Below are 5,005 nucleotides of genomic sequence, written 5' to 3' on the forward strand. Positions count from 1 at the left end.
CATGTGCACTCTGTCCTATATATAGGCCGGTGGGGTAGAGGAAAATTGTTCTCTGCATCCAGCTCTGATTTACCACTGAACGTGATCCTAGGCCTGTCACTCACAGGATCTTGTGGAACAGTCTCACCCTTTCATCCTCCAATCTCTCATGACCCAGTTGAGGTCCTCTCTGCCTGTTTCTCTAAGGGGCCACTGAGCCTCTTCCTGATCTGGTGAGTCTTCCCCTCCTCCTGCCTCCCTGGGCCTGGGAGCTCTCTGGTACTGTATAAAGAGCCTCAAGACCCAATGACAAAGGTCTCTCCAGCATGAGCCTTCTCCAAGTCCTTCCCACCACCCTGGGAAAATTCTAGAACTTCTGCCTCTTGGATCTCATTCATCTCTTCTCCATAGCTTTATTTACAGGATCTACAGACTGTCTAAATTGTCTGAGGGAAACAATAGAGAACAATGGGTAAATTTTAAACCCCTTTGTAACAGCCAGAAGGTGAAGAAAAACCAAAAGCCCATCAACTGATGAATGGATCAGTACAATGTGACCTACCCATATGGTGGAGTATCACACAGCCATAAAAGGACTGAACATGGAGGTCCACTCCAGCATGGATGAATCTCAAGAACATGATGCTACATGAGAGAGCCCGACATGAATGATCACATATTGTATGATTCCAACATTAGGAAATGTCCAGAGGAGGTAAAACAATGGAAACAGAAATTAAATTGGTGAGTTCCAGGAAGTGGAGGAGGAGGAAATGGATACCAACTGCTTAGTGGACACAAAAGGTCTCCTTTTGAGGTTATGAAAATGTTTTGCAACTAGATAGAGCTGGTTGCACAACATTGTGAATGCACTAAATGTCATTGAATTGTTTGCTTTAAAACGGTTCATTTTATGTCATGTTATTTTTGCCTCAATTACAAAAAAAATAGTTTTGTCACAGTGGTATGTGCCTGTAATCCCAGTGCCTTGGGAGACTGAGGTCCAAGGATGACAAGTTCAAGGCCAGCCTCAGCAATAAAAGAGGCCTTGAGCAAAGTCACAACACCCTCTTTCAAAATAAAAATTGAAAAGGGCTGGGGATGTGGCTCAATGGTAAAGTGCCCCTGGGTTCAGTCCCAAAAACCAAAATGTGATGATGATCATAGTGATGATGACGTTGGTGATGGTGATGGTGGTGATGGTGATGGTGGTGATGGTGATGGGGATGGTGGTGATGGGGATGGATATTTGAAGTCAGATCTCCAGGACTCTAATGCCTGCTTCACAGCTCCATCTCTTGCTTCTTCCCTTTGCACATCTGTAAATGGGGATAGCAGGACCACGTAGCTCACAGCTTCATCTTGAGGATTCAGGAAGTGGCACAGCAGTCTGGTGCAGGTCTGGGGTGTGGTAAGCGTCCAGCAGCAGTCAGCTTTGGGGGACTGGTCAAAGTGCTTTCAGTTGAGTGCCACGTGCTGCTGAGGTCATTGTTCAATTTTCTAATTGACTATGTCAGCTTTCCACTGATGTGGCCCAAACACCTGGTGAGAACAGCTCAGAGGAAGAGGAGTTTATCTGGGAATCACAGTCAGAGGTTCAGTCTGTGGTGGGCAGACTCCACTGCTCTGGGGCCAAGGTGAGGTGGGAAATCGTGGCAGAAGGGCGTGGTGGAGGACAGCTGCTCATCCCAGGGCAGAGGAGAGCACATGAGAGGGCTGAGCCAGGGACAGGTAAAAGCCCCAAAGGCACACCCCAGGGACCTGCTTCTTCCAGCCATCCCCACATGCCTCCCATGCCTCCCCACGTGCTTGTCCCTGATTAAATGACCGCTCACGGGTGAATATGATGCACTCAATATTTCAAAAGCCTGGAGGACACAGCCAGGAAATGTAGTGACAACAATTTCTGCCTACTCGAGCTTATGTCCTAGTGGGACAGTCAGGCAATAAAAGCAGAATTGATCAGCATAATGTTTTAAAGTGGGTCAGAAACCATGCAATGGGTAAAGCATAAGAGTTTAAGGGGATCAATCAAGAGGAACAAAATGATCTGTGCTTTCATGAGGGTGGTTAAGAAAAGCCTCTCTTGAGTAAAAACTGCTCCCCATCAGCTCCCAAGACTCTGCCCCCCCTATTGATTGGCTCCTTCCCACTGGTCACAGAGAGGCGGGACATGCAGGCTCAGCTCCTGATTGGTCCTGGTGACTGTGCCTCAGCTCCCAGAGGACTGTGCTCCATCTGCCTGACTGGCTGGGGGTGTGGAGTAGGCGTGTGCAGCTGCTGATTGGCTGCAGAAAAGACCGCCCAGCGCTGATTGGCTGAGGGATGCGTGTGCCCTGCGGGGTTTTTTTTGGCCCCTTTTGAGCCCTACACTGCCTTCCAGCGCATGAAATGGATGGTGGTGACCTGTCCCTGGGCGCACATTGCTTGTGGCGTCCCTGGAGTGGCAGAGGGGGCCTGCATGCGGCTCTGAGGCTGAGGTTCAGGAGGCGGGGCTGCTCTCCAGTGGGCAGTGGGAGTCAGGAATCCAGTCACAGGCCATCAAGGCCCTGCACCAAGGCCTCCCAGGCCTGTAGGGGTTAACGGCCAGCGAGAGCTTGGAGCCCTGGTCAGTTCACCTGGAGCCCGTGCCTGTGCTCCCTGGTCTGTGCTGTCCTATGTCACCCCTGTCACCTGGTCAGCCTGCTTCCCCATCACTTCCCTGGTCAGCCTGTTTCCAGGTCAGTCACCAGGTAAGCAAAAGGGCAGCAAGTGAGTCACCAGTCTGTTGATAAGGCAACCAAGCTGTGTGTTAGTGAAGGATCAGATTAGTGCCCCAAGGAGTCAATGATTAGCCCCTTGTGAATCAGTTCATGAATTATTGAGACAACTCACCCCTTCGTGCCCTGCTTGTTAGTGGGTTAATTAGGCTCCTCTACATCAGTCTCTCAGGAGAAGGCAGTCAGTTATTAGTCTCACAGTCATCCCACCTATAAAGACAGGGTGTCAGTCTCACTGTTAGCCTTGGGCTTCTCTAGAAAACCAGTTTTTCCATTAATGTAAGTCAGTGCTTCCTTTATAAAGGCAGGAGAGCATTTCCACCCTTCTCCCTCTGCTAAGGAAAGACACAGAGGGAAGTGAGCCCCAGACAAAGAATTGCCTGCAGCCCCTGGAACACAGACCAAGGTGAACTTGAGAAAAGTGGTGGTCAGGAGCCTGGCAGAGAGGAACAAGAAGTCAGAGTTTTAAAACTAGATGGACCCTTACATCTTCAGGAATAAAGCCCACTCCTGTCATCCGTGAGAAAAAGGAAACCAAGAGGGGAAAAAATACTTGATCCAAGGTCTTCAGTGATTTACTGGCAAAGCCTGAGCCAAAACCCAGGTAAGGTTCATCCAACATCCCAAATGAGGTTTTCTTAATTTTTATGACTTGATTTTGTTTATTTTTTTCTTCTGCGGTGCTGAGGATCCAACCCAGGGTCTCACACATGTGAGGCAAGTGCTCTACCACTGAGCCCCAGCCACAGCCCAAGGTTTTAAATTATAGAAACAGAAGAAAAAAAGCAAGCCAGCATGTGTTTGGTGTGAGAGGCTTCTGACTGGGGAACTTGGCAGAATCTTCTTTCTGTGAGCAGAAGTCGGGCAGTCAGTTTGGACAGTGAGGGTTAAGCTCTGCAGGTGAACTCCACTCTGAGGGTCCTGTCAACATGGAGAACTGTGGAATAGGGAAGCAGAGAGCAGAGTCTGCAGCACGGGCAGGAGTAAAGGGGACCTAGAGCACATCCGAATCCAAGGCTGACGGAGCCAGGCAGGCAGTTTACTAAGAAGTAACTAACATTATAGGGCGTCACTCTATGTGAGGTTGTTCTATTAGCTCATTTAACCCTGAGCCACAACCATATGAGATGGGGGCTGTTATTACCCGTTTTAAATACAAGGAAACAGGCCTAGGGAGGTGTGAAGCAGCTTGTCTGCTACTATACAGCTAACTAGGATTCACTCAGGCAGTGTGCTTGACTTTTTTTTTTTTTTTTTAACAAAAGAGAAGTAGTGAGTTCCCAGCGTGGGTACCACTGGTTGCCACTCTTGGGAGAGTCCAATAGTGAGGGAAGTGACTTTCCTGAGACTCACCCAGGAAGTAAGGACAAAGATCAGGCCATCTGACTTCCAGTTTATGATGAGGAAGAATCTAGATCCTTTTGCTGGCACACTGCGTGGGTCATATCAGGTCACAGCTGAAAATATCTGTAACTCGTCTTGCTGTGTATTTTACAGCTCTTTCCTGGAATGTTTTATCAACCTTATAAGGTGGTCAGGACCAGCTGATTTAGTCTCATAGCTTGTTCATGAGGAGATGGACGTGACAGAATGAACTTGATCATGCTTATATCGCAGGTTTTAAAGCTACATGAAATCCTGAGAAGGGCACTCCATTTGGAGTCTAGTTGACTCTGAAACCTGTCAATCCAATGGCTCCTCCTTTGGTCCAGACGCAGGACTCTTCTGGGTCTATGACATTCTATGTGAAGGGATACTGAGATCTAAGTCCCAGGTTGCTGGTGGATTAAGTGAGACAGAATTTCTCTAGAGTTGTAAATTGCAACAGTAATTTTTCATTAGATGTGAACTAAAAAGTAGTTCCCAGTCACAGCAGTGTGATTCATTGGTTTGTAATTTATTCCAAGTAGTGGAAATAACCAAAATGTCCATCAGTTAGTGAATGTATTAAAATGTTTTCTACATACAGTGGGAGATTCTTCAACCATAAAGACTAAAGGGGCACTGAGAAATATCACAAAGAGCCTGAAAACATGCTCAGTGAGAGACAGCAGGCCCCAAAACACCATAGATTATTTTATTTAATTTCTAAAAAATGCCCAGAGCAGATGAATCCATAGTTACAGAGAGTATATTAGTGGATTTCTGGTCCTGGGGCTGAGATCTTGGGAGGGTGAATGTTATTACACACTGGGGTTTTGAGTGAATGATGAAAATATTCTAGCATTAGAAGATGCACAACTTTGTGAATACACTAAAATCCCTAC

The 5,005-nt window shown here is 47.3% G+C and overlaps 1 long non-coding RNA gene across 1 annotated transcript in view; it reads right to left on the minus strand.

The window, feature by feature from the left end:
- Nucleotides 1-6: 6 nt before the first annotated feature.
- The window catches only part of LOC125612558, a 15,610-nt gene continuing 10,611 nt past the window's right edge, over nt 7-5,005 (minus strand). Inside the window, exon 3 of the long non-coding RNA XR_007342969.1 lies at nt 7-1,298. This is a non-coding gene — a long non-coding RNA (uncharacterized LOC125612558). The remainder of the gene's footprint in view (nt 1,299-5,005) is intronic.

Source organism: Marmota marmota, unplaced genomic scaffold (genome assembly GCF_001458135.2).
Source record: "Marmota marmota marmota unplaced genomic scaffold, marMar, whole genome shotgun sequence".
Taxonomy (NCBI): domain Eukaryota; kingdom Metazoa; phylum Chordata; class Mammalia; order Rodentia; family Sciuridae; genus Marmota; species Marmota marmota.